This window comes from Onychomys torridus, unplaced genomic scaffold, assembly GCF_903995425.1.
Source record: "Onychomys torridus unplaced genomic scaffold, mOncTor1.1, whole genome shotgun sequence".
NCBI classification, from domain to species: Eukaryota; Metazoa; Chordata; class Mammalia; order Rodentia; family Cricetidae; genus Onychomys; species Onychomys torridus.
Window position 1 is genome coordinate 7,718 of NW_023412526.1, and position 12,355 is coordinate 20,072.

The 12,355-nt window shown below is 48.7% G+C and overlaps 1 pseudogene; it reads right to left on the bottom strand.

Moving 5' to 3' along the window:
- Positions 1-278: 278 nt before the first annotated feature.
- On the bottom strand, positions 279-4,031 carry LOC118575692 (annotated as a pseudogene).
- Between the last annotated feature and the right edge of the window lie 8,324 nt (positions 4,032-12,355).

The window sequence follows — 12,355 nt, forward strand, 5'->3', positions numbered from 1 at the left end:
GTCCTTCACATGGAGACCACAGGGGTCACAGCAAACATCAGACTTGTTGCTGAGAGTGAACTGAGGGGCTTCAGGACGTCACAGAGAGACCTGAGCACATCTCTGTCACTCTGTCAGGCCGGGCAGCTGTCTTCCACACTACAAACAAGAGTCATGAACAATCACTGTGAAGACAAATCCCAACCAACCCACCACTCATCAGAGGAGATTCTGGGAGTCCCTGAACCCCAATCATGTCCCACTTGGCCCTCCCAAAATCAGATCCACGAGTGTCACCTTTACAGTCTGGGAGAGACATCAGAGTTCTGGGCACTGTCCCTGCCTAGGGTAAATACATACATATATATATTCATATCAAGATACAACAAGGCACCCAGAAGATTTTACCAGATGAGCTATTATTATTGGCTGACTGAGCCTCCCATTTGTCCAGATTCACCCTAAGGGCCTCAGAGACAATCCTGCTCCCAATTACCTGTAGCTGGAGTGTAGATCCCTCCCTTTCCACCTGTGAGAAGAAAAGCTGTGAGAACAGGGAGACCCGACCCTAGGAAAGGTTCCAGAACTGACAGCAGACCCAGGTCAGAGACCAGGAGCAATGAGGGCTGTGGATGTTCCCCTTAATGAGGCAAGAGCACACTTTCTGAAAGGGGCTGAGAGAGAACCAGAACCCTGTCTTTCCTAACCTGTGATTCTCCTCCTCCTCCTCACAACAGCCACCACAGCTCCAATTGATGGCCGCAGCTCCAAGGAGACCCAGGACAGCAATGATTGTCACGATGGGGACAGTGGACTGAGGAGGCTCTGGAAGGGAAGGACAGGAAGGGAAGGTGAGGGTCATGACCCCAGCTCTCAGCCCTGACCCTGCTCAGGGTCTACAGAAGGCTCCAGCTTTCCCTGACCCCAGCTCTGCACCCACATCCTCCTTACCCCATCTCAGGGTGAGGGGCTCAGGCAGGCTCTCATGGTACACATGGCATGTGTATGTCTGCTCCTCCCCAGAAGGCCCACCAGAGATGCCCACTTCTGGAAGGTTCCATCCCCAGAAGGTCTGGTCTCAATAAGATCCGTTTCCTGTGTCTGTTTCCTCCCCATCCCTCTGCCAGTCAGGGTGATGAAGGTAGGGTAGAAGCCCAGGGCCCAGCACCTCAGGGTGACTTTCCCTTCAGGGCCAGGATGACGGGTCACATGTGCCTTTGGGGATCTGTGTGGAAGATTTAAGAATTCTCACAATTAACAAGATAAACTGAAATCTGCAAAGACAAAGTTAAACCAATGATGACACTAAACTGTGTCTGTTTGGACAATTCTGTCATCACACTAGTGACCTCAGGTAGAGCTGGTCCCTCATCACAGAACTGCACATTTTTCCTGGGTGGACTCAGTAGCTGAGAGAGAATCCACACGAACCAGTAGGTCAACATGGTCTTCCTCAAGTGATGTTCTATAACATTAGTTAGGTAATAAAAGAATAGAGAGGGAATGAAAATAATTAATTTATATATGTTACTAATTCATATCAAAAAAGAAATCAGGTACAAGAGCTACATGAAGGGTGTCACCAAACTCCCTGCTGCCACCATTGAGACACAACCACTGTGGCCATCTTGCTGACCAGCCTCTAACTGTCTGTCCAAGTGAACAGCCATCACCTAAGTGTACAGCACACATGTGGTGAACCTCTGACATTCTGCCAAAGAAAATGACTCCCAAGCCCTGCCTCTGGGGGACAAGATACAAGGTATAGTCACCAGGACCCCTGGAAGTGTGCTGTGGAGCCCAGTGCAGCACTCACTGGGACACAGCGGTGCTCACAGGGGTGTGTGGATCTTCCATCACTCCTGTCCTGGAGCTGCAGAAGACCCTGTCTCTGAGGAAGTTCAATTCCTAATCCACTGGGGAACACTGTGACTTGTTGGGGCAGAGGGAGAGCAGGAGGGCTCTGGATGTTAATATGACAGGAAATAGTCTAACCTCACAGGAAACCTTTCTGGTTTAAAGGAAACACTGATGTGCTAATTATCCACATTAGCAGTTCCCCCTGGCTCCTGTGGAGACTGATACAAATAACTGAAGGGGGGAGAGAAACAGTATCACCCCAGTGAGGGGAAAAAAAACTGACTAAACGCAAAATAAAAACTTAAAAAAAAAAAAAAAGTAAGGAAGAAATAGTATTCACCCAGGGTTCCCCATAAATGCTCACGTGACTATTCTAGGAAAGAAAGAATTGTAGTGGGAGGGATGCAAACCTCACCCACAGGAATGTGGGTGAACATATTCTTTCCAAAGTTCTAGAAACTGGGTGAACCAGCCCAGGGCGTCCATGTCTCCCATCAGGTAAAGGAGACCTCCCTGTCCTGCTGTGTAAGGCTGACACACTCAGACGACAGACTCAGTTTCCACAGACCCTGGTGTGGGCAGAGACCCCGGCCTGGGAGCGGCCATGGATGACAGAGGCTGCAGGAGACCCAGGGACACCTGTCTGCCCTGAGACAGGGGCATGACCCAGCTGAGGGCTTTCTTCTTCCTCAGGACTGAGCCCAGCCCGAGGCAGAGGGAGAGCTGCCGCGCCCTGCACCTGTGCGCTGCAGCGTGTCCTTCCCGATCTCCAGGTATCTGCGCAGCCACTCCACGCACGTGCCCTCCAGGTAGGCCCTATGTCCTCTGCAGCACCAGCCTGCTCCCCTTGCGCCGGGTGATCTGCGCCGCATGTCCGCCGCCGTCCACGTCGTCAGGTCATAGTTCAGGGCGAGGTAATCGCGGCCGTCGTAGGCATACTGACTGTACCCGCGGAGGAGGCGCCCGTCCGACCCCACGTCACAGCCATACATCGACTGGATGGTGTGAGAGCCTGCGGGGACCCGCGGTCAGCCCCGCCCACCCGTCAGCCCGCCCACCCGTCAGCCCCGCCCACCCGCGGACTCCTCTAAACCGAAAGGGAAACCGAGTCCCGGTCCCCGACTCTCCTCCCGAACCTCGGACCCGGGACCCGGGGCGACTCCGACCGGACGTAGGGACGTGGAGGGGTCGTGACCTCCACCCGCGGTCACTCACCGCCCTCGCTCTGGTTGTAGTAGCCGAGCAGGGTCCTCAGGTTCCTCGGAAGTCTGCTCGTTGCCTTGGCGGTTCCGTGTCTCCCTCTCCAGTACTCCGGCCCCTCCTGCTCCACCCACGGCGCCCGCGGCTCATATCCTCGGAGTCTCCACGTCGCTGTCGAAGCGCACGAACTGCGTGTCGTCCACGTAGCCGACTTCCATGTACCGGGGCTCCCCGCGGCCGGGCCGGGACTCGATGGTGTTGAAATACCGCAGCGAGTGCGAGCCTGGGGCGGCGCGCGGTGAGACCCCGACCCTCCTCCGGGACCCGGGCGGGTGCGGGGCGGGAGGGGAGCGGGGCGCGGGGCTCGGGACGGGTGGAGACGGGCGGGAGGGTCTGGCCGGGCGACGCGGGGCCGCGGCTTCCCCGGGGCCGCCCCCGCCCTCCCGCGCAGGGTCGTGTCCCTCCGACCCCGCACTCACCCGCGCGGTCCGGGTCGGGGCCAGGGCGGCCGCCAGCAGCAGGAGCAGCGTGCGCGGGCCATCGCCCCCATCTCGGATCTGGGGCCTCTGAGTTCCGCGTTAACTTTATAACCCGTGACCGCGGCGACGCTGATTGGTTCTCCGCGATCTCGGCCACCAATGGGGATGAGAACAGGAACCTTGTCATCAGTGTCCGGGCAGAAGGACCCGACCCAGGTCAGGATCTGGAGAAGTGAAACTGGGGACCTGGGGATCCCCAGCCCTGGGCTCCCACCCCAGACCTCACCGCCTGGGGACTGAGACTTTGCTGGACCCTGTGCTGCGGGACGGAGCGATGTTTGTCCCGGTGTCTCTGAGCCGCCTAAGGACAACTGTCTCCTCAGGTTAGTCCAGGATGAAACCTAAGAGTGTGAGCTTCCAGGGAAAATACACAGAGCACCTAAAATGAATATTCACGGAAACGGGTGTGTCGGAGTCCTGGTGATGGTGTGGGGCTGCCGTGGACTCCTGCATCGGGAGGTGACTGGAGTTTTCACAGCTCTGCTCAAGGACTTTTGACTCCGTGTTATATGTGACTCTCTCACCTCTGCTTTCACTTTCCACTTCTGTTATGTGTGGCTGGGATTTGAAGACATCAACTCAAAATCCAGAGTAACAACAAAATAATAATAAATTTAATGTTTCTCCGCTCTACTGAACAGGGATGAAACCTCAAATCCCCAGTGTGTACCTCTGCCATGAGAATCTCCTCTGCCCAGTGTCCACCCTGCACAGGCCTGAGGAACTCAGGAGTCAACTCAGTTATCAGACCCAGGGCTCCACAGGCCTGTGACATACATCTCCCTCATCTCATCAGCTCATGGACTGTGAGTGAAGGTCAGAGAGAGAATGAGAGGTCACAGGTTCTGTAACTTCTAATACACTGTCATCATTATTCTGCTTTATTATTCCTTACAGTTCCTCTCACTGTGATTTACTCACTAAAGCAATGTACCATGGCAGTGTGTGGACACAGGGAACCGTAATAAGGAAAATGATGATGCTGGTCTGTTACTCTTAGCATCTGTGGATTAAACTGAGGAGAGGGATGAGCTCTATGGTAAAATCTACCAACTTCTAGTGTCTTAGTGTGGTGGTTTGAAATAATGGCCCCCAAAGGGGGTGGTGCAATTAGGAGGTGGGGCTTTGTTGGAGAAAGTGTGGCACTGTGGGGCTGGATTTGAGGTCTCTTTTGTTCAAGCTTCCCTCAGTGTGAAGGTCAAATTCCTGTTGCGTGCAAGATGTAGGATGTTCAGGCCCAGCACCACATCTGCCTGCTGCTGCCATGCTTCCTGCCATGATAATGGACTGAACCTCCAAAATTGTAAGGGAGCCACCTCAATTAAATATTTACTTATAAGAGTTGCCGTGGTCATGGTGTCTCTACTCAGCAATAAAAACTCAAACTAAGACACTCAGAATACAGTGAATGACAACAGTTAACACAGTAATAAAATTGACATGCTCCAGATGGGAATAAATAGTGTAAAGGTTTCTAAGTGTGACCTGGAAGAGAATCTTCTCTCCAGCAGCAACAGAGCTCACGTTGCAGAAAATCAAGCAGAAGCCCTCATTAGAAGATTGGCTGAATGACAGCAAAAATTCAAGTCCCAGCCATGAAGAGTATCAGCAGTTAAAGAAAGGGCGTTAGTTGGTAAATAATGAGATCCTGTAACTTGGGATGAGGATTTGGCAGGACCCTATTGAGAAGAGAAGTTTGATTCTCAGATTCTCCGGGTTTATCTCACCTGTGGAGGTAATGTCTCTACCCTCAGCCCCACCTCCTGAATACACCTTTGATGAACAAATTATTCCTTCAGTGTTTGTTAAGCCAGCAGTGACTCTCTCTGAAGGAAATACCAGGGAGACAATCCTGATTTCCCTCAGAACCACCAATAGCTGCCTGCAGACCTTTCACGAGACTGCAGACAGAGCAGGAGTTTTGGGGAAGGTAGAAGATAGTGTTTAGTGCCAGAGAGGGGCACTGCACTGCTAAAGAGTTAATGGGTTTGCTAATTCATTCCAGCAGAAGTTGGGGAGTATGTGGGAATGGATTTTAGGGTGTGGGATAATGGTGGAAAGAACATTAAAACTGGGTCAGACTGAGTTTATTAATATGGCCCTCTAAGTGCAGATTCTAGATTTTAATATGGAAGCTCTCCCAGTTAATAAAAGTCTCAAATGTCTGTTTGAATTGTTGGCTAAGGCATTTGTCAAAAGATGGCTTCCTGATAAAGACTTCGAGATGCCTGGTACACCTTGGCTTAGTGATGATGAAGGGATTCTAAGGCTCAGGGAATTTTCAATGCTAGCGTGGGTGTGCTGTGTAAAACCTAATCCTCCACCATGGGAAGGCCCAGAAGACATGCTCCTCACTGACCCTGTAAGACACAAAATAGTGAGAGGTCACCAGCGATTCAGAGTCTCGTCACCCTTTTCCTTGAGCCAGACCTCAGGACTGAGATGCTGCTGCTCAGTTGGACGAATTAAAGCAGTGAGTTTACTTGGGTGCAAAGGTATTAGGGGCCAATGGCAGCATGGAATTGCTAAAGACAATGTATCATAGTTACTGTAATGGTCAGCACAGGCAAAGTTAATTTTATGGTGGCATGACTCACATGGACTTTTGGTACTGGATTATCATGATGTTTCCAGGTATGAAATAAATAAGAACTATCTTAGTCAGTATTCTATTCCTGTGAAGAGACACCATGAACTTGGCAAATCTTATAAAAGAGAATTGAATTGGTGTTTGCTTAGTTTCAGAGGTTAGTCCATTATCATCATGATGGAGACCTTGGCAACATGGAGCCAGACATGGTTCTGGAGAAGCTTCTGGGAGCTCCACATCCAGATCATCAGGCAGCAGGAAGAGAGAGAGGCACTAAGTCTGGCTTGGGCTTTTGAAAACCAAAGGCCACCACCAGTGACACATGTCCTTGAACAAGGCCACTCTGACTCCACACCTCCTGTTCCTTCTTAGTGATGCCATTCATTCCCTGATGACCAAGCATCCAAATTCATGAGCCTATGGGGACATTTTTATTCAAACCACCAATTCCACTCCTTGGCCCCCATAGCCTTGTAGTAATATCATAATTCAATATGCATTCAGTCCAACTCTAACAGTCCCCATAGTCTATAACAGTCTCAACACTGTCTAAAAGTCCAAAGTTCAAAGTCTCTTCTGCGACTCATGGCAATCTCTTAACTGCAATTCCTTGTTAATGTAAATAAAAAAGCAGATCATGTACTTCCAACATACAGTGGCACAGGATATACATTCCCATTCCAAAAGGGAGAAAGGGAACACAGTGAGGAAATACTGGGCAAAGCAGTCCAAGAACCAGATGACAAACTCCAAATCTGCATCTCCATCTCTGATGTCAAAACACTCTACAGTTCTCCAACTCCTTTCAGCTCTGTGGACTGCAACACACGTCTCTCTCAGGCTGGTTCCACAGAGTTTTAGCACCTGTCCATGAGAGGTGTCCATGACTACCATTCCTTCACACAAGGGCCTCTCTGGGCTTCCCTGCAGGGACACCCCTGAGACACATGATGGGCCTCAGCTGCTTTCCTTAGATGCAGAGAGAGATTCCACAACCCCATGGACCACTTCCTTCATGGAAAGGACAACAGTTTATCCTTCCTGGAGTGGATACTTATTCTGGTTGTGGATTTGCCTGGGGTGAAATCCTTCTAGCTCAGAGGCAGAGAAATCACCCGGCTGACCTTCCTCCTCCACTGTCACCCAAGAAAAGACCTTTCTCCTACACATTCTCAGACAAAACATCTCCAACTGAATGTCCCTTCCTTCTACTTCCTGTGTGTCTGTCTCTCCATCCTCCTTACTTCCTCCTCTTCTCTATGGTTTTTTTTCTTTTTTCTGTCATCTGGTTGTCTCTTGACCTATGGTTGATTTTATTTAATCTTGTTTACGATATCCAAGCAGGAAGCTCTAAGATTAAAGGTGTGTGCTAGAGCTGGGCCACACCACAACTAGAAGCTGGTTTTTCTAGAAAATAATGCAATCTCAGGGTTCACAGTGTGATCAAATAATCTGCAAAAGTTTTTGTTTTATTTGGATGTCTGTTTTGTTTTGTTTTTTGAGACAGGGTTTCTCTGTGTAACCCTGGTTGTCCTAGAAATTGTTCTGTAGACCAGACTGACATGAAGCCCTAAAGATCTTCTTGCCTGTTTTAAATTTAAAAGATTAAAGGCATATAACACCACTGCCTGGCTAAATTATATACTTTTATCTTGTTTGTTTAATTTACTTTGTTTTTTCCTGTATTTGAGAACAAACCCAGGGTCTTATGCACTTTAAAGAAGTCACACTGAGCCACATCCCCAGCTCTGTGATGTGTATGTGTGTGTGTGTGTGTGTGCGTGCATGTGTGTGGACTCAGGTTACTGGGGATTGATCCTAGTGCCTTGAGCACACCAGCTAAGCATCTTACCACTGAACTACAGCCCCATCCTATCTTATAATTTTTTAATTTAAATTTTTTTATATGTGCAAGTGTTTTGCTAGAATGCACATATGCATGTGGTGCTAACAGAGGCTGAGAGGGTGCTGGATCTCCCAGAACTGGAGCTATGCGTGGCTGTGAGCCTCCCTGTGGGCCCTCTGAAAGAGCAGCAAGTGCTCCTAACTATGGAGATATCTCTCTAGCCTACTTTTCTCTAATTACTGCTTTGAGATGAGATCTCATTGAATTTCACTTGCCATCCTCCTGCCTCAGCCTCTCAAGTAGAGTGGAGAGCATTACAGCAGACAATTCCAGGCCACAGGAGCTTGAGGCTGGGACTGGATCCTTCCTCACCCCTCAGAGGAACAGGAAGCTGAGCAGCCACCATATTTCATAGCACCCATCATAGAACTCAGGTGAAATCCAGCCTGTTCCCCACAGTGTCCTTTAACAGCAAACATGGGAGATGGACTCTGCTTGCTCCCCTACACACTGACTTCCCAACACTGTGTCTGTACTTCTGTCCCCACCATAGCCTGTCTTGTCCCCCACACCTGTAATGAGCTCAGCCCTTCTAGCCCTTACTGGCTGGGGATTCCTTCCCCTGTTTGGCTTCCACTGAAGTGTGTCCTCTCTGGGGCAGCACCTCCTGTGCAGCTTCTGGAATGATGTGAGAGATGTTTGTTTTCTCACAGAGGAGAATCCTTTCTAGTCTCCTGATTGCTGATTGTCCTCAGGCCTTCTTTTCCTCCTCCTCCTCCTCCTCCTCCTCCTCCTCCTCCTCTCCTCCTCCTTTTCTTCCTCCTCCTCCTCTATCCGGGGATGCTGGCACCTCTCTGTCTGTTTCTCATTATTTTCCAAGGTGGCCTCTCAACCACTTGGTGACTGACCTGCGTTACTTCTCCTCCTACACCATCCTGTGATCACTCTGTTGATCTGTCAATGGAACCAACCTGTGATCACACTGTTGATCTATCAATGGAACCATCCTGTGATCACATGTTGATCTGTCAATGGAACCATCCTGTGATCACACTGTTGATCTGTCAATGGAACCATCCTGTGATCACACTGTTGATCTGTCAATGGAACCATCCTGTGATCACACTGTTGATCTGTCAATGGAACCATCCTGTGATCACACTGTTGATCTGTCAATGGAACCATCCTGTGATCACACTGTTGATCTGTCAATGGAACCATCCTGTGATCACACTGTTGATCTGTCAATGGAACCATCCTGTGATCACATGTTGATCTGTCAATGGAACCATCCTGTGATCACAGTGTTGATCTGTCAATGGAACCATCCTGTGATCACACTGTTGATCTGTCAATGGAACCATCCTGCACTGTGCTCTCAGCCCCGAAATGGACCTTCTATCCAGGAGTTTGTTAATTGCTTCACTGTTGTTATTTTGTTTTGTACGTGTGTGTGAGTGTGTGAGTGAGTGTGTGTGTGAGTGTGTGTGTGTGTGTTTTGATTTGCTTCAGGGTCTCATATAGTCCAGGCTGGCCTTGAACTCATGATCCTTCTGCCCCTCAGGAGCTGAGTTGAGATTACAGGCCTGGGTCACACACACTCATAAGGACATTTTGAGTTAATTCCTAGGAATCTGAGCATATCCTCCTGAACATCTGCTATCAGGGACGGGTTCTTACTCTCTTGTTTCTCTCCTTAGCCTCCTCCTTGTTCTTTGTACTTTCTCAGCTGTGGTCACTGTGCTGGAGTTTTTGTAGGGAAAGTGCTGTTTTTAGGAGCCTTATACAGAATTATTTAGTTGTAAATCAAGTTATCCCACCTTGTCCCGGGTTTAAGAACTCTGTGAACCCAGGCCTGGAGTTACAGGTCTGTGATCTGAGCTACTTGGAGTCTTGAGGCAGAAGGATTGAATGTTATAATCCTGACTAGGCATACTGGGTGTTCAAACCTGTCTAAGCAACTTAGTGAGATTCTGACTCAAAAGAAGATGTGAAATGAAGCTGAACACGGTTGATAAACTTTTAATCCCAGTGCTCTGGGAAACAGAGGCAGGATTATATATGTGAGTTTGAGACCAGCTCAGCTTACATAGTAAGTTTCAGGCAAGCTAAAAGTGGTTGTGGTTGTAATTGTTCTTATAGAACAAGAACAACAAAACACATGTTGAAATCTAATCGTCTTTCTCCTTCGGGTCTGGGAATAAGTTCAGGTCATTGGGATGTGCAGCAAGCTGCCTGCTCAGTCGTCTCTCTGGCCCCCAAAACTCAGCCTATTGGAATCAGGAATCCTGATCTCTCTTCTAATGCAGAGGCTCCTCAGACTGGGGTCAAGGACTCCACCTGCTCACACACTGCAGGGCTTCACCTGTCATAATCAAGCTGTCACCTGCAGCACTGACTGAGGGACACCTGAGGGCCCCTGTCACTGGGATCAGCCTGAGACCCAGACATGTGCTCTGGTGATGGTCACTGCTCAGGCCCCGGGGAGGCTCCTGTGATCTCTTGTGCTGTGACCTGGGAGTGAAACGCCACAGCCAGAGTCTGTGGAGTCCAAGTCTGTGCCTCTGCTGGGAGCCAAGGGGTGTGCAGTTTAGGAGGGTGGGGTGCAGGGGGACAGCTTTAGTGCAGGTGACAGGCAATGCAAGTTAGTAATTGTCAAATGTCACCCTAAGTTGGGAGACTGTTTGTCTTGTTTACATGAAGCCTTAGACCTTAGGTTGTTTAGGTAGATAAGACTTATAGATTTATTGTCACCTATGCTTGTCATCTCTATTTATGTTAGTTAGGTTATCCAGATTTATACATACATAGGTCAGATGGACAAGTAATCTTCATACACTTCATGGACCTACAGAATATGGCATTAAATAACTTAGAATTCTGTTGACGTGAGACACAATTGCTCCTGGCAGCACCAATTTGATCCTGAGAGAATGCTGGGCTTCTAAGACATTTCCATTTGGAAGTTTGTCTTCTTGGCACAAAATGGCCTACTGGGCAAAGAACTGCCCTTGCCTCAACTGCTGACAGTACGAATGCTGTCCTTATGGACAAGCAGGAACACAAGGAAAGAGACCACTGTACTCTGCCAAGACAGGGTAAGATGGTCTTTCAGAATTTCTGCTTCTGAAAATGGAATGTCAGATTAGGCCTGTAGCCAATTTGAATGCACCAATGATGCTGAGAAACATTAGGTAACTGTCCAGGCTGGAGCTGTCCTCTGTCTAACTCTGCAAGAAGCTCCTCGAAAGTTTGCTTGCGTCCTCTCCCATTTCTCAGGTAATTGATTATATCCTTCTCAGGTGCTTTGTGGGATTGAGAGACTCCGCAGTTTGGTTACAACCTAATATATATTATATATTTATATGGATATGTAAAGCATATATATTATATGCTTAGATAGATTTAATTAAGTATGTAGATTCAGGTTTTTTAGGATAGGACACGCTTTTGGAATGATCTTTGTAACATATCCACTACCCACACTATAGCTTTCTCTGGATTTTAGTATGTGTTTTTTGGCTTGTAATTGTTTGCATTGATTTGTAGTTCCATCTTAATCTAGGTCATTATCCCTCATGTACTCCTGGAACACTATTTTGATACATTTCTTTGTGTATAGTTCTTGTATTGTGTTAGAACTTCTTATTTTAGACAAAAGAGGGAGATGTAGTGGTAGCCATTCCAGCCTTGGCCTGGAAGTTTCAACCCCACATTGAGGCTTTCAGTATGGTCATTACCTACAAGGCAGGTCTGAGAGAGGATGCTGAAGACACAGGATCGAGATGCCGGGATCTCTTTTGGTTCCTGGACCCTGGACACTGGAGGAACGATGCGAGCAGAGTTCTCCAGAGAACACCGCAGGACTGCGCCATATGCCTTTGGCCAGACCCTACAACCTCCTATCGGCCTTCATTTGTAAGTTACCGCCACAAATATAAACTCCCTTCTAAACTACGTGGAGTGGCTTACTAGTTTCATACATGGCACACACCACCATGGCTGCTTTCCCGGGGCATTTCTGGATCTCAGCAGCACAAACAGACTGGAGGAAACATGTTTCCTTGACTACATTCTGGAAGGCTGTTGAGACATTGCTAATAACATAAACTGTCCCTCAAAACACAGAGAAAGGGAAATGTACACTCAGTGCTTCTGGAAACCGCTCTGTCTGTGAATGAGTCTGGGGAGAATGGTGACCTTTGTCCTGTCCACCCCAATCTGTTTTATAACCCTGGAACATCTAGACCCTCCTGCCCCGACCCTGGCATTGCACACACTTAGGACACACAGTGTCTGTGGAGTGTCCATTGCTAGACTCAAGGGGAAGGGCAGACTGAG